This window comes from Hippopotamus amphibius, chromosome 12, assembly GCF_030028045.1.
Source record: "Hippopotamus amphibius kiboko isolate mHipAmp2 chromosome 12, mHipAmp2.hap2, whole genome shotgun sequence".
NCBI classification, from domain to species: domain Eukaryota; kingdom Metazoa; phylum Chordata; class Mammalia; order Artiodactyla; family Hippopotamidae; genus Hippopotamus; species Hippopotamus amphibius.
Genome location: NC_080197.1, coordinates 54,852,985 through 54,877,814, shown reverse-complemented (window position 1 = coordinate 54,877,814; position 24,830 = coordinate 54,852,985). Strand labels below are relative to the sequence as shown.

The 24,830-nt window shown below is 40.0% G+C and overlaps 1 long non-coding RNA gene across 2 annotated transcripts in view; it reads right to left on the bottom strand.

The window, feature by feature from the left end:
* The window catches only part of LOC130833154 (uncharacterized), a 58,229-nt gene extending 33,746 nt beyond the window's left edge, over positions 1 to 24,483 (bottom strand). Inside the window, exons 1-5 of one of the 2 annotated variants that reach the window (XR_009048429.1) lie at positions 24,412 to 24,483; positions 22,208 to 22,509; positions 12,227 to 12,316; positions 11,019 to 11,134; positions 2,098 to 2,412 (exon numbers count right to left, since the gene is read on the bottom strand). This is a non-coding gene — a long non-coding RNA (uncharacterized LOC130833154). Of the gene's footprint in view, positions 1 to 2,097; positions 2,413 to 11,018; positions 11,135 to 12,226; positions 12,317 to 22,207; positions 22,510 to 24,411 lie in introns of those variants that run through there. The other variant, XR_009048430.1, reaches the window with a different exon arrangement.
* Positions 24,484 to 24,830: the final 347 nt, after the last annotated feature.

Here is a 24,830-nt window from a genome sequence, read left to right as displayed (position 1 = left end):
TTTTTGGTGAGTTCCAGTGTCTTTCTGTGGATGATTGTTCAGCAGTTAGTTGTAATTCCAGTGTACTTGCAAGAGGGAGTGAGCACACGTCCTCCTACTCCGCCACCTTGATCCTATCTCTGGCAGGTGGATTCTTAACCACTGTGCCACCAGGGAAGCCCCTGGTGTATAGCCTTTGATGTCAGCCAAGGTGGTACTATCTTTAAGGTAAAAATCCTGTCCACTTGTGAAATTATGAGATTTCCTGCCATAGTTAACTTTCTCTTTACATTAGGAACTGGGTGAATTGATTCAGAGCAGGGACCTGGGAGCCAGGCTGTAGGGTTAGGGTTAGGGTTGATTTTCAGCTTCATCACACATGCTGCGTGACCCTGAGCAAGTCAGTCCCACTTACTTATGCCTCTATTTGTTCACCCATCAAACGCAGCTATCATAGCACCAACTGCAGAAGATTGCTTTGGGGGTTAAATAAGCACAGAGGTATTGAGAACAGTGCTGAACACAGAAAAGACTCAATGAATGTTGGTGTGATGGTTAGTTTTATGTGCCAACTTGATGAGGCTGTAGTACCCAGTTACACAAGTGGATACTAATCTAGTGTTGCTGTGAAGGTATTTTGTAGTCGTGCTTAATATCTACCATCGGTTGGCTTTTGGTAAGGATTAGCCTCAGTAATCTGGGAAAGCCTCATCCACTCAGTTGAAAGGCTGTAAGAGCAGAACTTAGGTTTCCTTGAAAGGAGAAAGTATGCCTCTGGGCTGCATTGTCAGTCCCTGCAAGGGGTTTTTGGCTGGCTAGCCGGTCCTGCAGATTTTGGACTTCCTTAGACAGAACCCACAATCACATAAACTAATCATATTCCTTGACAAGGAGCTGATCCTCGTTATTCACAGTAGTCATATTCTACAAAGTTGCCAAGAGCACTTCACAACTAGTGACCATGGAACCATTGCTTCTATGGGGGGATACGGGGTTAGGTTCCTGTGTGCCTCTGATCACAATATTTTTGCCATCCACTCAATACATAATCTGGTTTCATGTGTGTTTCTGTTTAAAGACACCTTATTTAATATATATTTATTACAAAAAAATTAATTGCATGGTCTCTGAGTGACTTAAAGCCAGGGAATTTGGAAGCCACTTACGTTATATAGGTTTGCTTGCTAATGTCCTTATAAAACAAACCAGTCTTATCAGTGTTGAAAACCTGCTCTTTCACATAACCCTTTTCCTGTCAACCATTTAGCAAGTATTTTTAAAATTCTTCTACAGCTTCTTAATCTGCAGAACCTACCTCATCTACGGGTAAACACTTTTTTATGCCTTTTTATCTTTTGAAATGTGTCAGCAAGCCAGCACTAGCCCAGAAGCATCTTCCTAGTCATGGGTAACAGGACCTTGAGTTTCTCTGGCTCTCAGCCTCATATCATTGCTGCCCACCATGCTTTTCTTCATGGCTCATTATCTCATGAATACATTAGTGTAACCACTTTATCATCTTTTCCATAGCTGCATCACACGCTCCAGTTTTACCTTAGCACTTTCCAGAGTGGCCTCACGTGCAAAGCAGTGAATTTCTTCTTCCTCTTTAGGGACGTGCCCTATTGTGGACTCGTAAACACTGAACTCACAGCCAACAGCTGAGTGAAGCTTATCTAGCACACACAAAGTCTCCATAACGCACAGCCTTTCTGAGGTTAGGAACACTGTACAGCACTTCAGCACTACACTTGAGGGCCACTTCAAACAGTGAAATCACCAAAAAAGAAAACAAAAATATGAAAAATGTGGTCCATTAGACTTTAGACTGCCAAAAACAAGGCAAAACAGCAAAGCAAGCAAAAAAACCTTGTTTACAGTGAGATTTGAAACAAGAAGGCAGGGCATCTAACCACAGCTGGGAACATACACATCAGGCAGTTCAAATTTTTTGTCATTCTGTGCATGGATGACCACAAGAGCATCACAAATGTTGATTTGGGGGTTACAAAAAATTTTAACAAGTAGATGAATTCACAAATATGGCATCTAGAAATAATGAAGATCAACTATGGATATAGATATAAATATAGATACAAATATGGTTTTGTTTCTCTGATAGAACTCTGTTACAGCTTGTACCATGAATTATTCTGGATATGTCTAAAATCCATGGGATATTTTTTATTGAATTCAGAATTGCATCTGATTAGTAGGTGTTGAACAAATACGAATAAGTATTTGTATAATTAAATTGACAGAACTGACTATGTTTCATAAAACATACTGGCATCAAGGGTGACAGGAATGAAGGAACATTAACTGATGCATCACTCCGGTGCCCTGCTCACTCAGGTGGGTCTCCAGGCCAGCATGAACAGGAGAGGGTATCCACCCATCCAGGCTGAGTATCAGCTGTGCAGCATGCATTTCCTCAGGTGATAAGAAAAGAGAAAAAAAATCTACAAGGGAAACAATACCATAGGACATCTCTAATCAACATCACATAATTTCAAAATAAAGCAATGCCCATGGGCTGAAACGACAAGGTAGAGGGAAATGAATCACACTTTAGAAGGGAAGGAGATTCTGAGTTAAGGGCAGTTAGGGGAGGGGTGTCATAAAGGGTCTGAATCCCAGGGTCACTCTAAAGGAAAAGCACAGTGACTTGCAACAAAGGAATGATCATTCTGAAGAAAATTAAAACAAAAACAAGTAAACAAAACAACAGGCTAAGGTGTTTTCCCAGGAAAAGAAACATTTAAATGGTTTCTCCACAATATAGATCCAGGTATAACAATAAATTGGACAATATAAAGTTGAGAGCCAGAGCTGTAGTGAATAACTCTGCAGATGAAAATGCCATTGCAAACAGCATGAATGAACATGCATTTTTGTTAACACAAGATGCCTCAAACCTGTAGCACCCCAAAGCCATAATTATCTATAACTGAAATTGCAACATTCTTAAAATGTAGACAAATTTGCTTAAATACCAAGAGCAATAAAGAGAATTCAGTTCTTACAACAGAGCACATAAAAGGAAAGACAGATGTTAGGTGTGAAGAAGTCAATATTTGTCTTAAGGAGGGAAAGAAGATGCCTCTTTCAGTCATTTTCGCTGGAACTAGAACATAGCAAAGACTTGTCTTCCAACTAAATAGTTCCTATATATTTTTCCCCTGATGATCACCTAAATATTCCAGAGATAATTCAATCCAAATGATACAAAGAAGGGTTCCTTAGTGAGTGACCATTTAACAGCTGTTCATTCTTTGATTCAGGTATTCATTTTTTGAGCCTTTAATATGAGCCAGGCACTATCCCAGGAGCTGGGAATACAGGAATGAACAGGAGACTTGAGGCCTCTGCATTTACGGAGCTTACTTTCTCCTGAAGGGTACAAACAGCAGACAGAGGAGCAAGACATTTCTAGTGTTGTTCAGTGTTCTGCAGAAAATGAAACGTGTTAGAGAATGACCGGGAGCTGCTTTAGATTGCTTGAGCAGGAGTGGCCTCTCTGAGGAAGCCAGACATGTAAGCTAAGACTTGAGTGACTAGAAAGAAGGGCCACACCAAGATCCAGGGCAAGAGCATTTTTAAGTGAAAACCAGCACAAAAGGCTGTGTGCTGGGACGGGCTTGGCATGTTTCAAGGTCAGAAGGTAAGCAAGTATGGATGGAGGGTTGTAAGCAAGGGGAGAAGTGGTAGGAAATGGGGTCAGAGAGGCGAGGCGTGCAGATGACATTGGTGGACGGCCTTTTAGGCAACATGAGGGAGGGGGGTTTCATTCTAAGTGGAATGGGAAGCCAAGAGAGGTATTTAAACACAGTTAAGATCCAATATAAGACACACTTCTGGGTGGCAGAAGTGGAAAGGCCAGCTAGGAGCTTTTTTTTAAAATCAATTAATTATTTTTCATTGTGGTGTGCGGGCTCCTCATTTCAGTGGCTTTGCTTGTTGTGGAGCACAGACTCTAGGCACACGGGCTTCAGTAGTTGCGACACTGGGCTCAGTAGTTGTGGCTCATGGGCTCCAGAGCACAGGCTCAGTAGTTGTGGCACACAGGCTTAGTTGCCCCACGGCATGTGGGATCTTCCCGGACCAGGGAGCAAACCCATGTCCCCTGCATTGGTAGGCAGATTCTTAACCACTGCACCACCAGGGAAGTCCCCTAGGAGCTTTTGATTTAGACTAGATGAGAGATGATGATGACTTGGTTTAAGAGAACGACAACAGAGATGAAGCAAAGTAGACAAATTTGGATATGATTTGAAGATATTGTTATGAATTTCATCAGGAAAAGGGAAAATTCAGATTTCTGGCTTGAGTGAATGGACAGATACTGATGCCTTTTATTGAGGTGAGGAAGCTTAGGAAATATTTGAGAAGGAAGTTTTAAAAACCTATCAGATTTCTAACTATAAATGTCAAATGGGTATTTGAATGTACGGATCCAGTGTTTAGGGGTGGAGATAAACTTGAGAGTCAACAGCTTATATATGACATATAAAGTCACAAGACTAGCTAAAAGCACTAAGGGAGCGAGTATAGATGCAGAAGAAAAGAACCCTCTGTACAGAGATGCAGGGAATGTCAATGTTTAGCCATCAAGCCGTTGCGCAGTGGTAACAGCCTCTATGATCCTCATCTCCTGGTGCCTGTGCCCTGTGCAGTCCGTCCCTCCCTCTCACCAACAATGAATCAGTGGGTGTGACCAATAAAATACTGCAGAAGTCATGGTGTATGACTTTCAAGGTTTGGTCCCAAAAGGTATTGCAGCATCTGCCCAGCTGTCTTTGCTCACTCAGAGGAAAGTCGGTCACCGTGTTGTGACTCAAGTAACACCACAGAGGAGCCGTATGAGTGCCCAGTCCAAGTGAAGCCTTCAGATGACTGCAGACCCAGCTGACATCTGACTGCAACTGCATGAGACCCCAAGTCACTCCCAAATTCGTGACCCACAAAAACTGAGAAAGATGATGAGGAAGGTTAACCCCTAAGTTTTGAGGCAATTTACTAAGCAGAACTATTACAGTACTGATAGGTAACAAGCAGAGGAGATCAAGGGGAAAGAGCCAGTGCATTAGGAAGACAGCCAGAAAAAAAAGGAGGTAGTAGAGGAAGAGGTATAGATTGGAAGAGAGAGAAGATGTGAAACAATCGTTTTGGAGTATGTAAAAATGAATGAACTAGAAAGTTCAGTAAGATTGATGGGCAGTATTCAGTCCCCATCTGAGATTTATATTCATTCATCTGCAAGGTGTGTGTTTCTCCATGAATATTTAGTTGTTTGGAATAGGTAGGAAAACGGGGGTTAAGTGACGTCACGGTTTTGCTAGATGAGTATGAAGATGGGAGAGAGGAAGAGGGGAGTTAATGTTGCATGAGAGGAACTCTGAACGTGGACCGCAGAACCTAACATGGCCAAGAAAGATAGAGACAGTGTGGGGAGTGACTGACAGTGAAAGGCAGTAGGCTCTGAAGCTTGGTGATCCTGGTGGGATGGAAGAAATGCTGGAGAGGAAACAACAGAGAAAGTGAGCTGGAAGGGAAGGAGGCAGTGGTTACATAGTAGTTTGCTTGAAACTCAGATTTTACATACACTATAGTCATTGATGAAGGTAAGCATATGGAAGTGAAAATTATTTTTTAAAAAAAATCTCACTTTTTTAAGCATGTACTGTGTTTCAAACATTGTTTTAAGAACTTTTCATTTATTGTCATTTCTCCTCATAAGAAACTTCATTTTACAGACAAGAGAACTGAAGCCCAGAAATTAAACAGCAAGCCCAAAGTTTTACAATTAGGAGCACTGGAATTCAAACCCAGGCAATACTGGACTCCAGAGTACACATTCTTAACCAGTCTGCCACAGTGACTACATGTGTGGGTAGACAATGCCAGCAACAAAAAGAGGTATTGTGCGGTGCTTTCCTTTTTGAAGGAAGGTGGAGCAGAGGTGATGAGATGCAAGTATGGGAGGCCCAGTCCATATCTATCCACCAAAGTGTGTTGTGGGAGAGAAAAAAATATGGCCTCTTCTCAAGAGGACTGCAGTGTCATTAGAGGAAATTTAGGTTTCACTTAGTCAAGTAGGTGAAGAGAATGTGGTTATGGAGAAGCTGGCCAAAGACAGCTCTTGGGTGCATGGCAGAGGTGTTTGGGATGGCATGGAGAGGAAAGGTCAGATTAGGGGATATGCAGAATAAGAGGGAGAACATGAGCACTGACGCATAAGCTGGGAGGCTTGGTCTTCTCGTGGCAGTGGGAATAAAAGGGAATGAGAAGCAGGAAATGAGTTGGTCCTCTCATTCTATTCAAGTCAGAGGGCCTGGGCCACAGGGTAACACTTCTCACTTGCAGTTCCCAGTAGTAGGGTGGCCTAGAGATGCATGAAGGCCCTCTGATGCTCCTATGTTATGAGTCCTGAAAAAATAAAATCTATCAATTTCTTTAGGGACAAGTTTCTGAATCTTATACTCTTATCATTTCGGTGTCACCTGGAAAATAACTTCCTACTCCGAGCCAATTATTAAGAATTAAGGACAGGGGCTACCCTGGTGGTGCAGTAGTTAAGAATCCCCCTGCCAATGCAGGGGACACGGGTTCAAGCCCTGGTTGGGGAAGATCCCATGTGCCATGGAGCAACTAAGCCCGTGCACCACAACTACTGAGCCTGTGCTCTAGAGCCTGTGAGCCACAACTACTGAGCCCACATGCTGTAACTACTGAGCCCAAGCGCCTAGAGCCTGTGCTCCACAACAAGAGAAGCCACTGCAATGAGAAGCCCCTGTACCGCAACAAAGAGTAGCCCCAGCCTCGGCAACTACAGAAAGCCTGTGCGCAGCAACAAAGACCCAATGCAGCCAGTAGATAAAAAATAAAATAAATAAAGTAATTAATTTAAAAAAAAGAATTAAGGACAGGCACGTAAATCAACGGAACAGAATAGAGAGCTCAGAGATAAACCCACACACCTACAGCCAATTAATCTATGACAAAGGAGGCAAAAATATACAATGGAAAAAAAATCAGTCTCTTCAGTAAGTGGTGCTGGGAAAACTGGACAGCTACATGTAAAAGAATGAAATTAGAACACTCTCTAACACCATATACAAAAATAAACCCAAAATGGATTAAAGACCTAAACGTAAGACCAGAAACCATAAATCTCCTAGAAGAGAACATAGGCAGAACACTCTTTGACATAAATCATGGCAATATTTTTTTGGATCTGTCTCCTAAGGCAAATGAAATGAAAGCAAAAATAAACAAATGGGACCTAATTAAAATTAAAAGCTTTTGCATAGCAAAGGAAACCACCAACAAAATGAAAAGACAACCTAAGGAATTGGAGAAAATATTTTCAAATGATATGACTAATAAGGGATTAATATCTAATGTATACAAATAGCTCATACAACTCAATATCAAAAAAACAAACAACCCGATCAAAAAAATGGGCAGAAGACCTGAAGAGACATTTTTCCAAAGAAGATGTACAGATAGCCAACAGGCATGTGAAAAGATGCTCAACATCATTAATCATCAGGGAAATGCAAGTCAACACCACAATGAGATGTCACCTCACATCAGTCAGAATGGCTAGCATCAAAATGTCTACTAATAATAAATGTTTGCAAGGATGTTTAGAAAAGGGAACCCTTATGCTCTGTTGGTGGGAATGCAAATTAGTGCAGCCAGTATGGAAAATAATATGGAGGTTTCCCCCCAAATTAAAAATAGACCTACCACACAACCCAGCAATTCCACTCCTGGGTATACATCCAGAAAAAATGAAAACACTAACTTGAAAAGATACCTGCACCTCAATATTCATAGCAGCACTGTCAACAATAGCCAAGGTATGGAAGCAACCCAAGTGTCCATCAACAGACGAATGGATAAAGAAGGTATGGTATATATATATGCACAATGGAATATTACTCAACCAGAAAAAGAATGGAATTTTGCCATTTGCAACAATGTGGATGGACCTGCAGGGTATTATGCTTAGTGAAATAAGTCAGAGAGAGAAGGACAAATACTGTATGATATCACTTATATGTGTAATCTAAAAAATAATACAAATGAATGTGTATAGCAAAACAGAACCAGACTCACAGATATAGAAGACAAACAAATGGTTAGTTTGTTAGGAAGCGGGAAGGTGGGGGCAAGTTCGGGGTATGGAATTAAGAGATAGAAACTACTGCGTATAAAATGATGAGCAACCGGGATGTAATTCCCTGTACAGCACAGGGCACTAGAGCCGTTATCGTGTAAGAACTTTTAATGGAGTATAATCAGTAAAAATACTGAATCACAATGCTGTACACCTGAAATTAATATGGTAAATGAACTACACTTCAATGTAAAGGAAAAGGAATTCAGGGCTACTCCTGTGCAGATCTCTTTGGGTAATTTGAGATCTGAAGAAACTTGATCACATAGTACCTTAAAGATTTAGAAGACTAAGAAAGGATAAAACCTGAGGAGTCCCGAAGTGTATTTTGTTTCACTTCCAATTCATTCTCTATGAGGGAACTGATCGTATGACCTGATTAACAGAGGTTGCTGTGATTTCTAGAAAATTTAGAAAAGATAGGCAAGTCCTCAGAAAAGCAGCCTATGAGTGGAAGTAAGTCTACACACCAAACTCACCACAGTTGTTGTCCCTGAGAAGGGAAAGGAAAAGGATTTTTTAAATGTAGTTAAGGGAGACATTAAATGTATCTGCAAGATTTCATTTTCTGGAGGATCTATCTAGAAGAATTCCAAACATTCAAAGTTTTTTTTTTCTGCGGCAGTAGGAATGTGGGTGCCTACTTTCTTTTTCTATATAATTTTTTCTAATTTTTTAACTTTTCAGAAAAACAAACAGAAAAAGCAGCCTATGAAAGAATTACGAGAAAATATGCTCAAATAAGGAACAGCATATTCTACATAAGGAATTGAAAAGTATAAACATAAAAATTAAAGTTACAGGACATTTCATTTCAAATAGGAGGCATCCTAGACTACATTTGCCTTTTTCTCTTACTTACATTAACTGCCTCACTTTTTTCCCCAAGAAACTAAATGACTCCAGAGCTCATGACCGTGACCCGTTACAGTGAAGCATTGCTTTAGCGTGTCTGCAGTGAACGCCTGCACAGACATGCATTAGCTTTGAAAAGTTTCAGCCAAAAGCCCATAAAAGTAATTATGACCTTGCCAAAAAAAAAAAAAAAATTACAGAAATGTAAGAAATGTTACACACAGTGTTACTTTACTGAGGAACAGAACAGTCCTACAAAAAACCCACTGGATATAATAATCAGGACCCAGGTTTTCATTCTTCAGAGAATTGGCTGTCGCTTTACAGTCCTTCAAAAATGCATTAAAGGGCTGCTTAGAGATGGAGTGTGACATTTCATATTTTACTTCCAGGTGGATAATGTCCTTCTGATAAGTGCTGAGCCCAAAGGCCCTGGACAGTAACATCCCGCTTATCTTCAGTATGATGATGCCATGGGTAAGAGGAGAACAAATGATCAGTGCCCAGCATGTGTAAAATGTGGGCTAAAGCCACTCAGGACCCACAGGATGAGGAGAAAAATAGATCAGAATAATGCTCTCTGTCTACTGAATGTTTCCAGCTGTCTAAGAAGACACCAAGGGGGCCCAACCTCCAGCACTTGGGGCAGCCTACAGGGTGGAGCCAGGCAGACCTGGGTTCAAATGCTAGAACTTCTACTTTCTAGCTGTGCAACACTTATGCAAATAATACAGCCTCCTTGAGCCTTGGCTTCACATGTTCAACTGTGGCAAAAAGAACGACTTCACAGGGACACGGTGATGGCTAAATGCATTGACTTGCTGGCTTGTACTAGGTGCCCTGTGGTTTTTCTCTTTTCCCTTCCAGTGGCAAAGAGATATTTGAAAAATTAATCCCAAACTCTCAAGAAATTGAAAAATAGAATCATAGATGCATTAGACAGGAAGCTTCTCTGATCTATACTCTATCCTTCCATTCCCAATTCCAGAAACTAGTCAACTCCATGAAGATTATTATACAATAATAATAACAACATCAATGAGTGTCTATTGAATGCTTTAAATAGTGCTGGGTCTTACTCCAAACTGTTTCTATACTTAATCCCATTTAAATCTTATAACTACCTTATGAGGCTGTATTACCATTCTTTCCATTTTTGCAGTAAGGAAATAACCTATGTTCATCCTGCTCCTAAGTGATAAAGCTGAAACTTGACCCTAGAACTTCTGACTCTAGAGGCTAGCTGTGTATCTAATCACTAAGCTATGCTACTCCATCATTATTAAAGGTAAACAAGAAATGAGATACCAGAACCATTTTTTCAGAAAAGAAGTATACCAGTACAACCCTTCAAGTCATGATGCAATTTTCCTTCTGTGGAAAGTAAACTGTTTCTTACTATCCAAGCCCTAATTTGAAAAGCTTTGATACTAAAGGCCTTGCTGTATAATCTTGATCAAAGTGAATTCTTAACAATTAATAGCTGTAGTCTGATACTGAGCTGCACCTGCTACATCACTTTAGAAAACAGTCAACATTAGGTTAAAGAGCTTGCTAACGGTCAAGCCAGAAAAATATGTTTATCTTACATGTCTCTATTTTCTTTGCCAAGTAAATAAGCAATCATCTGCTCAAGTACAAAGTTTACCGGCTGCCTGGATGCAACAAGCATAAGTTAAATTCCAAGCCAAACCACAAAATTAGTTGGACTTTGTATATCAACCAGGTACATAATCCAGATGGAAGTATGTTTAATAAATGGCCTTTGTTTTAATTTTTACTGGCAGACCACTAATGAAATACATTCTCTGTTCTTTTTCCCCAGTCTTCAGGGGAATTCAGATGTTCCTTTATCAATATAAACTAGCTGCCATTTCATTATTATAGTAACATTATCAAAACTAGATTAAAAAAACTTTGAAAATGAGGCTATGTCTGTGTAACGTGTTTGTAACAACAAGAAAACAAGACATTACTGCCAATGTATTAATTTTACCTCCAGTTATCAATTTTGTGAGGACGTATTTCTTCTCTTTCAATCCAGGTCTCAACCAAGGTCTCAAGTCTCTCTGGCCAGTAGACAGCTCTCATTTTACCCAAATATATCGAACTCTGGGTGTTCAGAAATGGCAAAATTGATCAAAAGCTACAAATCAAATTATAAACAGCATATTGGATAAATAATAAGAAATTTCCCATTATTTTTTATACTCTTTGGAGGAAAATGAAAAATTTTAGAGGCTCAATTCAACTAGTAGATATAAATAATGGTATAGTTTTCCCCTCCTGTGTTATAAAATTGCATCCTGAAAGCTCCTAATACCATTTTTTAAAATATTAAAATTCTTTCAAGCTACAAATAGGTATAAAGAAAATTTTATTTAAGAGATGATCAATGTTGAGTCTTCACAAATATGCAGGATTCAATTAGGGTAAAAAAAAAATCTCAGAACTGTGGCTTTGGCATTCTTAACAACTGTCATTGTCAGTTAATTATTAAAAAACAACAGTTAATATCAAGTGGCTTGAATATTTTTAACCTTCACATTTAAATAATATTTTCCTTCTGATTTGCATCACTTTTTTGCCACATAGGAATCTAACTCAAAGATGCCCATGCCACTGCACTTGCCAGAGACAGGCATCCCCTCGACATCTCCCTCAACTTCCTCCATGACTGGTCTCCTCCCTCTGTCCCCCTCCCCATCCTGCTCACTACACAAGTCTGAGCTGTTTACTGTCACATGCGCACATTTTGCAGCTGCATGCATCTTGTGCTGCTCGTGCTGAGACTCTCCCACCTTTCTGCAGCTCACTATCTGTTAGGACGCAGCTCCAGCTTAAACATGCCACTTTGGATAAAATGCTCTATACTGTGGCCCCATAGCACCTTGTGCATTTATCTATCATTGCACTTTTTATTTACATGACTCTCACACTAGAGTGTAGGCAGACATCTAACCCATGCTGGGCTGGTCAGTCTCTTTGACAGGAATCTGGAATTAGGACAATATTAATTCTAGTTCATCTCTTTTCAAGACAAATGGAGAGACCATGCAAAGCTTGGAGGGGGGCAAGGCTGCACTTACCAAATTAGGGAAAACCAGTCTTTGAAGAGACGGGAAAAGGAAGACAATATGGACAAAAACCAAAAGGGAAGTGACACATCCCTGACAAGGTGAAAAATAAATCATTTGGACTTACCATTGCCTGCGTCCAGAAAGCACGATCACATATGCAGCCTTGGATTCGGTGAGATTCTCATGTATCTTTTCAATAAAACTTCCATTTTTGCTAAAATAATTTTGAAAATGTTTTTTTATTTCTAACAAGCAGATGATTCCTAAGACACTTACATACAGTGAATGATGAATATATGTCTGTTAACTAAATGAAACAATGACTGCCTTTTAATTTATTAGGACAAAACAAGGATTCCCTCTCAGCCACCAATATATAGTAGAACCTCCAATTTTGCACCCACCATTGCAAGAATAACAATTTTAAACAGAAGAAAAATGACAGTACAGTTTTATAAGATTTTGGATATAGAAGGACCTTAGAAGATATTCAAAACCTTTAACCTCCTCCAATTACCACCATTTTAAAGATGAGAAATAGAGACCCAGAGAGGTGAAATCATTGGCCCAAGGTCATATAGCAAGTCAGAATCACAATAGAGCTCATTTCTCCTCTCCTACCTAACATGCTTTTTTATATCTTTGACTCAAGCACAACCAGGAAAACACCTGTGCTGTGACATGAGCCTTCAGAAGAACAAAACCAGTTGGCGATTTTATATCCTGGAGATTTTTCAAAAATAGCAATGAGGGCCAATGATAAGCGTTCAGGTCTCTAAGACATCCTGCTCTCTTAGTCTTTCACCATGATAACACCTTTGGAAAGGTGTTAAAGAAGGACCAGAGGGGCTCTCCATCTCAGCTGTAAATTAGGTGATTTAAGGAAGAATCATTGGAGACGTAAAAGACAAGCTCTCATTTTCTTTGCATAAAAACCAAAATTACAGTTATCAATTTAAAGAAGTAACCATTTTAACCAATAATATACATGCCTCATATTTGAAGTATATATCATAATTCTTTTCACAATCAATCACAAAGAATAATTATTTAAAGCTGAACGCAAAGTGTGAAAGAAAAAGCTTTGAGAAAGACTAAATTCTCCTTACATAAAGCTCTATCGATCAATAGTGAAAATGCACTGACTGTTCACTAGGTGCAGAGGGATGCCAGCCCTCAGCTTCAACATCAGCATTATCTTCTCACCACCCAACTCCGGATGGTTGTTTGAATTTGCTTTCTTTCTTTTTCAAATTATGATAAATTAGTTGCTTCCATACCCTAGAAATCTAGATTTATGTTCCCTTTAAATATTTCAGCAATAATTTTGGAGCTTAAATCTTTAAGAGCAAATCTTTAATGTCAGTCTCCTCATAAGGACTGCTGCTTAGAATGACTTCAAAATCCATGTACGTTTTCTAGCTTGTATGTAAATGATGAACCACGATTTGCATAATGCAGACAGTATTAATATTTGTAAAGCTTACATACAAAAAGCAAAACTTCCTATATGAAAATAAAGTTGATTCATCTAGAAATTGGTAAACTGTGTCTCTGTTTATCTCTTGCATTTCAACCTAATGATTTGCTTATTTTAACTAATGCTGCTTTATTCAGCAGAGACTCTAGAAATGTCAAAAGGATACTTTTCTTGACTATTGTTAGTCACAGAAAAATAAAGAATAAACACAAACAGTTCTTTTCAATCAATTTATAATGAGGATGACATTCATCAGTTAAATAAATACACACTTTGGTTAGGAATGAGAGCTAACCCAGGCATTCTCCGAGCATTCGAAACACTGATGACGTTTACAACATTACCCCAGAATCCATTTTTTTTTATTTCTTTATACTCTGTTTTTGTTCCCTTTCAGATATTATAAGCTCATTAGAAAAAAAAGAGCAAATAACTTATAAATAGGTCAAATCAAGACTATCCCATTTTCCCTGATGCCCCTAACAGAGAATTCAGGAACATTGTACAAAGAATATGATTCTCAATAATAATTCTTCAACATTGATTTGGCATAAAATAAACATGGGAAAATCCTAGCACTACCACTAATTCGTTGTCTCTATGAATTACATTGTTTTAAGCCTTTTCATGTATTATCTTATTTATTCCTCACAACAAATGGCGTGGGTACTAGTATTTTTGCCTTTGTGCACGAAGGCCCTGACACAGAAAGAGTTTAAAAAACTTGCCCAAGATCATGCACCTGACAAATAGTGGAGCAGGACAGGAGCCCAGGCACTCAGCATGAATCCATGCTCTTAACCACTCTGTGTACTGAAAACCTCATGTGCTTTTGTAATCATGAAGTTTAAAAATATATGTAAAACCATTACTATAGTTCCTGCCCTTTACTGAGTACACAGTCAAGTGTAACTGTGGTGGTCACCATAATGGTTATTGCTTCTTACTGAATTCTAAAATAATTTTTTTCTCAGTTATTTTTATATGTACAATCCTATTTTTTGGCTGAAAAAAAGAATTGGTCTTCTCAATTCTTCATTTAAAAAAAAAGTTTCTAACATGCATTTCTGGTATTCTGTCACAAGCATTTTACAAAACATAGATTACTCAGTGTTTCAAACATATGATATATGGTTTTCAAAGGGAAAACAAGTGGAGATTTTACCAAGTAATTAGGGATCATAAGGATTTGCTACCTGGTCTAGAATTATGTTCTCACGAAAGAACTGCTACTATATCTTCTGAATTTGTACAACAGAAAGATATGATGAGACTGCTTTTATTATAAACACAATCTTTTGTCAGGCTACATTAGAAGGAAGGAAGAATAGAGGAAGACAGGGAGAGAGAAAGAGAAAATGCTAATTTGTGTTTTACAAAAGAATGGAAAGACGTTTGGCTATTGTGACATCACAGCTCTTAAACAAAGATAGAGAATTCCACAGGGTGACTGTTTGACAGAAAAACTTGAGACCTGTAATATTCAAGAAAGAAGCTGTTAAGACAGTGACTAAATTGCCTATCAGCCAGAAATGCCTACATTCTGTTAGTATCTCTTTCAACGTATGATCCTGGCCATTTATCAGAAGGTAGATACCTAAATTTGATTAGTTTTAACTGCGAAAGAAAATAATTTATCTTCCATTGACTGAAATTCACATGGGCATTCAAAAATTGCCAAGCCACCAGTACCCAATTAACATTAAGCAAAATGAACCAAGGACAGCAGCAGCTAGAACTATCCCACAGATTGAAAAAATTTTGCTACCAATAAATTAAAGAAATTTTGTCTCCTTAGCAAGTGATTTATTTGGAAGAAGCTTTTAGTGCTAATTTCTGAATGAAGCAAAGAAACATTTTATTGAAATAAACCATTTTAGTGTTGAGTTCAGTTCAAGTACCAACACAGTTGCCAATAAGCTTTCAAATGAATACATCAACATAATTCTTGTTTTACTACATATGTGTGTGTGTGTGTATATATATATATATATATATATATATATATATATATATATTCTCTGCATTTCACCATAAAGAAATTTCAGAGTCCAGCTTGGATTAAACCAAGCAATCCAAAGAATAATAGAGGCAAGAGTCTTTAGAACAAAACCCTCTTCCCTAATGATAATCCCCAATGGAAAGTGGCTGATAATTTAGAAAACTATCAATTCTAGACTAATACAGTTTCTTTTATAAATTTCCCAATGGCTCCCATCAACTGTGCTTCTCCTATGCTAAAATGAAGTTATTGGATCATGTTCCTAGATGAATATTTCCTTCTCTACTAAAGGACATTTTCCTGGTCATCAACATACCCACTACTTCTCCAATGCCTTAACATGCCCTAAGAACGTCTGTACTTCAGGGTACTCAGTATTAACAAAATATATGGACAGTTCATTGTGTTTAAAATATTTTTAAAAATATTTTGTAAACAATATAAAATCATTTTTATGCAATTGTATAAAGATTGGAAAAGGTCATAGTATGTAAATCATTATAAAGGCTTTTTTAAATGACAAACTACTTTAAAGCAACTAGGTTATGTTGAAATCCAATGGATGACAAATTCCTCTTTAGAAAACTGGGACACACAAACTGTTTCATCTTTGGCATAGTATGGGAGCAAGAGATCACCACCATAAAAGTGAGTAAGAAAAAAAAAGGTGAAATTTTCACAAATTCTGAAATGCCGTGTATGGACCAGCCTGTCAGTTTGTATCCCTGGGAGCCTCAGACTTAAGGAGATTCTGTGTTCATTCACCAGCTTTTATCTGGGGTGTCTACTGGGTGCTCACAAGAAGGGACAGAGGTGGTACCTGGCGTAGGCCCCCTCACTGGAACACAGGCACTAAACCCCATCTTGTATAAAGTAAAACCTGGAACACGTGGAGAGTGAGGTAGGAAACCCTCCTGCCCCTGCTCTAGGACAAAGGTACCCTGCCAGAGAAGGAGGGCCAGCAGCGAGGTGATCTGCAGCTGGGGGAGCAAAGGGACAGCTGCTTGAGCCCAGGCCCTTAAACTGAGCCCAGGCCCCTAAAGCAGAGGCCTACTATCACGGGGAAAGAGCAGGACATGTGCCCCCATTGCAGAGCTCCCTTCAAGACCCCCTCCCCGATACAGGGCAGTCTGTGGCTATGTGGTACGGTAGGGTGGGGGAGCACTGTAGTGAGGACAGAGGTCTGGAATACTAAGACAGCTCCACACCCAAACTAGAGGTGAACGAGGCCTTCTAAGGACTGAGGCTACATCAAGAGCACCAAGAAACTCTACCTGCCCTCACCGCAAGCCTCCGCCAGGTAATCAGCAACAGCTGGCGAGGAGCAAGACCATGGGAAAATATCCACGTGTGGTTCAGGTCTGCTGGGCCTGCTGATAGCGGAGAGCAGACCCGGAGCCCTGAAAAAAGCCCTACGAGAATGTAAGCCTCATGCTAAAGGCAAAGTGGCAGCTGCCCACCATGGGAGGAATTTGTTGAGTGCAAGAAGGATAAAAGAGAACAGGATAGAAAGATTACTAAAGAGATAACTTTCAGAATTAGTGAAAGACAGCCACAGATCCAAGAAGTTCAGAGAGCCCTAGCAGTAGAAATACCGAGAAAACCCCCACCTGGGCTCATCCTAGTCAAACTGCTGAAACCCAAAGATAAAGGGAAAATCTTGACAGTAGCCAGAGAAAAAGAAACATTTTCTAGAGGCCCAAAGATAGGAAGCAGAACTGATTCACTGTCAGAAATTAGGCAAGCAGGAGACAACGGAGTCACATCTTTAACGCACTGAAAAAAAAATTGATCAACTCAGAATTCTGTGTCCAGTGAAATCTTTCAAAAATGAGGCTGAAAGAAAGATTTTTCCAGGCAAACAAAAGTTGAGGAAGTTAATCGCCAGTAGACTTGTAGAAAAAGAAATGTTAAAAGGAAGTTCTTCAGGCAGACGAAATCTGATGCAAAAATAGACATAAAGAAATAAAGAGCATGGGAAAAGGGGGGAAATGTGGGTAACTATGACAGACAGTTTTCTTGATTTTAATCTCTTTAAAGGACAATTGTCTGAAGTAAAAATACCTATAAGGCATACGTTTCATAAAATATGTTGAAGTAAAGTGTATGAGAACAGTAGCATAAAGGACAGGACGGAGGAAATGAAGAAGTACTACGTTAGGATTCTTGCACAATACAGGAAGTACTATAATATTGTTTGAAGTGAACTAAGTTAAAAATAGGTATTGAAAACAATAGAACAACCAAACTAATTAAAAAGATGTATGACTAATAAGCTAGTAGGGGAGATAAAATAGAATCATAAAAATATACTCAAAAGAAGGTAATAAAAGAGAGACAAAGGAAGCAAGAACAAATGGGACACACAGAAAATAACTAGAACTAGATTTTAAAATGGCAGATTTAAATACGAATGCATCAATAATGAAATTAATGGTGTAAACACTTCAATTAAAGGCAAAGACGGACTGGATGAAGAAAGCAAGACCCAATTATATACTTTTTAAAGGAAACTGACTTTAAATATAAAGACATAGACTAAAATGGTGCAAAAACTATGTGATGCAAATATTAATCAAAAGAAAGCTGGTATAGCTATATTACTATTAATAATATTAATATTAATTGGATGTCTGAACAAGAAATATTACTGATGAAGAGGGGCATTCCATAATGATAAAGGGGTTAGTTCATCAGGAAGACGTAACAACCCTAAACGTATATGCACTTAATTGCAAAGTTCAAATATACAAAGAATGCAAATGATATCACAAGGGTTTTGTTAGTGGATTTGGTTTGTACCAGTAACAAAGGCTACAGCGAGGTTATTGCTCCCTTGGTGCCCACCACCACCACCTTCCTGCTTCACTGACTTCAGTGATAATGGTCATGATGTAGCATCATAAGGTCTACAACAAAGGACTGGAATATTCCTATCTCCCAATAAAATAAAAGCTTCCATAGCAACATATGTCCTAAGACATCCTTAAATAAAGAAATTTCACATGAAAATGAATGAAAGGAAATAGAAAGAAACTAGTAGTAACATAGAGAAGCTGGAAGGGGAAAAAGACTTCAAAAAATCTGAAATTAGATCCCCTGTCATGGCATCACTTGTGCCCTGAATTAAGAATATTTACTTATTAACTAGGCTTAAACTTTCATCAAGATTCTTCAGTGTAAAGAGATTAGTATATTAGCAAATGTAATTTCACAAACATCATTTTAACTGGTGGCTGTATATTCTGTGTAGACAATATTTAACTTCATACCTTGTTCATTCCATTATTTCATTTTTATTATTTATTAAAAACACATAATAATTAGTCACAGATTTCTTTCTGTCTCTTACAAATCTCACTGCCCTAGCTCACCAAGTTTCTCGTATACCAGTATAATGCTGTTAATAATTATCTGAAATGCATTTGGCCTCTCATGGCACCATAGGTATGGAATAAAACCTTAACATTCCCACTGAAGAGATTAAATAATATGAAAAATACAGTGTTTTCTACTTCAGAGAAAAAGAGAGAAAGAAAAAAGCACAAGGTCTATGAGAATAAAACATTAAAAGGACACAAGAATTTCATTTCTGCAAAGGACTATATGTTTGTGTCCCACCAAAATTGATGCCTAAGTCCCCAGTGTGAGGTATTTGGAGGCAGGAACTTTAGTAGGTAATTAGGTCATGAGGGTGAATCCATTATGAATGGGATTAGTTCCCTTGTAAGGGGCTGAAGAGATGAGTTTCCCTCTTCCACCATGTGAGGACATAGCAAAAATGAACAGGAAGTGGGCCTTCACCAGGCATCAAATCTGCCGACATCTTGATCTTGGACTTCCAGACTCCAGAACTGTGAGAAATAAAATTTTACTGTTTATAAGCTACCCACTCTATGGTATTTTGTTAGAGAAGCTTGAACAGATCGAGACAGTTCCTCCTTCCAACAGTGCCAGTTGAAATACTTATATGCCTCCCTATGAAGTAGGAGATAGATGGGCCCCTGGGCTAGACAGCTGGTGTTTGTCAAGTGGAGTAAAATTGAAGCTTTGTTCTCACCCAGACAATCCAAGGACAAAGCTCATGGCAGAAGCTGAGCTCTGCTGGAATAAAGACATAAGATGACCACTCCTGAGATGAAGGAAAACTTCCCTGTCTACACGTGCACAGGAAGGCTCCTTGGGGGTCAAAAGTTGGGGGGAGGCACCACCACATAGTGTGTGGACATGCACCCATAGGCCTCTGTGATGGGATCCATCTTAGCAAAAGTTGCACATGCATCTTGGGGAGGGTCCTAGCACCAGTCAGGTGTGAAAAAAGAAACAAGATAATTGGCCAAAGGTAAACAAAGACCCGGAAGGACTGTCTTATATAAGGGATTTAAATCACTTCCTCACTGTGCTCCTCGTTCAGGACACCCCCATCCCTCTTTGGGTGTGTATCTCTGCCTAGTTTCTGACTTACTGTGCTCCTCCTCATTAGAGAGGACACCCTACCCTTTCTCTCTAGGTGTGTATTGCTTCTGTCTTGAATAAATAAACTTTCTCTGTGTGCTCTCCCATACATGGTGCTTTGTCTCTAATAATAAACTTTGCAACCGTTTTACAGTTTTTACTTTTTTTTGTCTCCTTGAAACATTCTTGCTTTCAAATGGGGGTAAGAGCTAGAGTCACTTTGCTTCTAGCCTCTGGCCCCTGGTGGACTAGTGGTTAGGCTTCCTGGTTTTTATCCAGGCTACCCAGGTGCAATTCCTGGGCAGGGAACTAAGATCTCTCTTTAGGACCGCTCACTACTGTCTCTCCAAGATCACCTATATCTCCTAATTTTTCATACCTTACAATTTCACTTTAGTGCCAAATGTGTAACTGTTCTTCAAATCCAAACTTGTCTCAGTAACTCGGTTTACATGCTTTTGTGCAAGGCAATTAAAATAAAGGGTTTTAAGACTCACTGAATGGAAATTTAACCAATGTTTCATCTACAAAAGTTAGAAAATGAGACGATTTTAAGCAAAACATCATGGTCATCAACCAGCTAAGTTCCATGAGGGCAGGATCATTGACTCTGATGTTCCCCCAACACCTGAAATATGGCCTGGCATGTAACAGACACTCAATACATATTGTTAAGTTAATGAGGGAATATGAGAGACCCTGCAGCAGAGGCTTGCATAGAAGAAAATAAACACCCATCAATTCTTTGAACCAAGAACTGTCTCAATGCACATTGTGGTGACTGTCATTGAAATATAAAACATGCGCTCACACATATATCAGGAATAAGGAAAATAAAGATAAGGCTTCCTGTACAAATCCCTTAGCTTTGTAATGTTAAAGGGAAAAGTTGTCTGCGTTAATTTAACGTATTGGTATGGTGGGGAGAGAGTATTTAAACACAAGGCATTTCTCATTTTACAAACAGCAATTCAGGGAAAAAACAACAGTAAATGAACTTCTTCTGATCCAGAACTGTGTATACCTACAGTTGAGGATTTCTAACACAATAAATTCTGCTTTTAAGCCAATCACAGCAAAGAAAATAAAATTAGGCAACTAACTAAATGAAGTGAGAAGGAAAGGATTTTGCCCATGCTTGGTGACATCTGTAACCTATATTTCATTTACCAGGTAAAGTATTTAGCCAGATTTGTGTCAGCCACAGAGTAATGAGCTCAGCATAATTTCACCCTAGGGTTTTGCTTGGAAACAGCTCTCACAAATGAACTAAACAACAACAGTAACAAAAAACCTCACACAGCTTCATTACTTCATCCCCAAACTGTATAATCCCAGAATCGAAGAGCCACCATTACTCACAGTGCATTCATGCTTTGCTAAGAACTGAATCATGTTTCCCCCAAATGTGTATGTTTGAAGCTCCAACACCCGATGTGATGGTATTAGGGGGGTAGATAGATTTAGATGTGATCATGGGCTTGGGGTCCTCATGATGGGATTAGTGCCCTTATAAAAAGAAACACCAGAAAGCTTGCCTTCCCGCTCTCTGCCCTGTGAGGACACAGTGAAAATATGCCAGCAGCAAGCGAGGAATAGAGCTCTCGCTAGGCAACTGCATCAGCCGGCACCTTTATCCTGGACCGCTCAGCCTCCAGACTGTAAGAAATGAACTCCTGTGCTTTAGGACTCCCAGCCTATGGTATTCTATTACAGCAGCCCAGGGTGACTAAGACACGCGTACAGGAAAATAACAGGGAGGAAAATAAAGCAAAGATAATGCTATGGTCCCACTGCAGAATAGCTGTGCCTGGGTTAGCAGTTTAGAAATGCAATGTCACATCTAGTCCTCACAATTCGTCCAGAGGATATATTTTCATTGCCATTTTACATGTGAAGAAATAATCTCAGAGAGATGAAACGCATTGCCAAGGAAGCACTGGAATCATGATTTAAACCAAGGTCCTCTGCCTACTGGCTCAGAACTGTTAAGTCCTAGATGTATCACCTCTTCAGACTTTTAATTAAGCTCAATTAATCCACCTCCTGATACAAAAGAACAAATAAAGATTGCAAAACTTACTTTAATCCTTTGACAACATACCCTGAATTTCGACAGGTTTTTTCTTTTTTTATTTAATATTTTATTTATTTATTTATTTACTTACCTACTTAATGGCAGTGTTGGGTCTTCGTTGCTGTGTGCAGACTTTCTCTAGTTGTGGTGAGTGGGGGCTACTCTTCGTTGAGGTGTGCGGGCTTCTCATTGCCTTGGCTTCTCTTGTCGTAGTGCATGGGCTCTAGGCACGCGGTCTTCAGTAGTTGTGGCATGTGGGCTCAGTAGTTGTGGCTCACAGGCTCTAGAGCTCAGGCTCAGTAGTTGTGGTGCACGGGCTTAGTTGCTTCGAGGCATGTGGGATCTTCCCAGGCCAGGGATGGAACCCGCGTCCCCTGTATTGGCAGGCAGATTCTTTTTTTTTTTTTTTGGGGGGGTACACCAGGTTCAATCATCTGTTTTTATACACATATCCCCGTATTCCCTCCCTTCCTTGACTCCCCCCCCTGAATCCCCCCCACTCTCCCTGCCCCAGTCCTCTAAGGCATCTTCCAGCAGGCAGATTCTTAACCACTGTGCCACCAGGGAAGTCTCTTGACAGGTTTCTTTTCACAAAAGGGCGGTTGCCCTCCTTGCTCATGAACATGACAACCTATAAACTTCTGTCTGGGTTTCAACAGTGCTGTGTTTTGCAATCCATTTGGCTCACTCTCCAGAACTGGGGTTAAACATGAAGGTAAGAGTAAAAGCCCACCACCCGACTCCTCACCTGTGCCAACTTTTTGCCGGGACTCTTTAGAGTCCAGCTGGCCTGCACGTGGCCTAATGGTAACAGTGCAGATTCTGGACACAAACCTGTGCTATTGCTGGCTTATCTTAGAAACTCAGCTACTGATTTCACCTCTCAGACCCTCAGTTACCTCACATGAACGTGGGGAATATAACATCATCCCAAGGGGCCATTGTCATGGTTACATGGGAAAATACACCTAAGAGCCCAGCGCACCCCCTGGCCCTTCGGAGACGGTACCACGTGCTTGTTCCCCTCCCCCTCTCCTCCCTCCTCCTCCCCCACCTGCCGCTCATCCTCCTCTCCCCCTGCTCTAGGACCTCTTTCTATCAGTTACCCTCCTGACCCAGCATCTTTCATCAGTCCTACCTCGGGGGTTTCTTCCCTGTGACTATAGGAACCCCTTGTCCACTAAACTTAAAATAAATATAAAACCTGCCATCCTTCCAGCCAGCATCCTTTTCCTCATATCTTCATTGCCACTTACTTGGTTCCCACACCGCCTTACCACCTGCTCACTCATTGATTTATTTTGAATATTTGGCACCTACATTTGCCAGGCACTGTTCCAGGCCCTGGGGGTACAACTGTGATCAAAGCCTGAGCCGGCCCCTCCCGGTCCTCAGGGTGCTCCCCATCCCCTTGCAGTCTGACTTCTGTCCCTCATTCTGCTGAGATCCCCACACTGACGGTCACCAATGCTCTTCTAATTCCGCTTTTATCTCCTCCATCCCCCTTCTAAACAAATGAATAAATTCCTTTTCTCTCTGCCTCAGGGATCTCATGTCTTCCTGTGACTACATCCTCCCCCCTTCCCTAACCCCTAACCCCCCAAATCCCTCCTCTAGTCTTTCTATCTCAATAAAGTGTTCCCCCATCCACCCAGTTGTCTCAGCCAGAAACTCAGCAGTTCTCGGTTTTTCCCTCCCCTCCTCATCCCATCCTCTAACAGGTCCTGTTGACTCTGTACCCAAAACATACCCCTCACCTATCCATGTCCATTTGCTTCTCAGTCAGCTATGTAACTGCTTCCTACCTGGTCCCCTGCTTCATTCCATCACATAGCCCCTCGCCCCCCACCAATGGTCACACAACAGTCAGAGTGATCTTTAAAGCTAATCCAGTAAGGTCACCCCCACCCTTTATTTTAAAAGAGTTTTATTGAGATATGATCGACATATAATAAACTGCATACATTTAAAGTGTACAATTTGATATTTTAGTTCTCTATTTTGTACATATTAGTGTGTATGCATCAATCCCAATCTCCCAATTCACCCCACCTTGCCCCCACTACCCCCACACTTTTAAAAGCTTTAAAAATATAAACTTCAAAGTCTTCTCATTCCACTCAGAATAAAATCCAAACTTGCTTCTACAGCAAAACGACCGTACAGCACCTGGGCCTGCCACCCCCTGAGCTCACCCTCTGACTCCCCTCTTGCTCATCACCCTTAAGCTTGAGACCCCCGACAGGTTCTTGCGGGGCTGGTCCTCCCCTCAATCAGTCTCAGCTCAGACCTCACCTGCTCAGGGCAGCCAACCCATAGCTCTCCAACACATCCTGTTTCACTCTCTTCACAGCACTTACATCCGTTCTTCTCTGTTGATTATTTAGTGTCTGTTCTCTACTGGAAGGGAAGCTATACAGGGGCAAGGACCTTGTCCTCCTTACTCACCAGGACATCCCTGGTGCCCGGAACATGCCAGGCACACGGCAGATGCTAAATAAATATTTGTTGAATGAATGGTCGATGGGATGGAAAAATAAAGGATACAAATGGGCAAAGGAGGAAATAACTAGGAACAAAGAGGAGGTTTTTCTGGGACTTCACAGAAGACATAATTTGAAGTGGTTAAGTACTAACATTATAAATAGAACTTTCATATTTATTAAAATTCTTGTCCATTAGAAACAGCCTAATTTGGTGAGCACTCGTGCTGG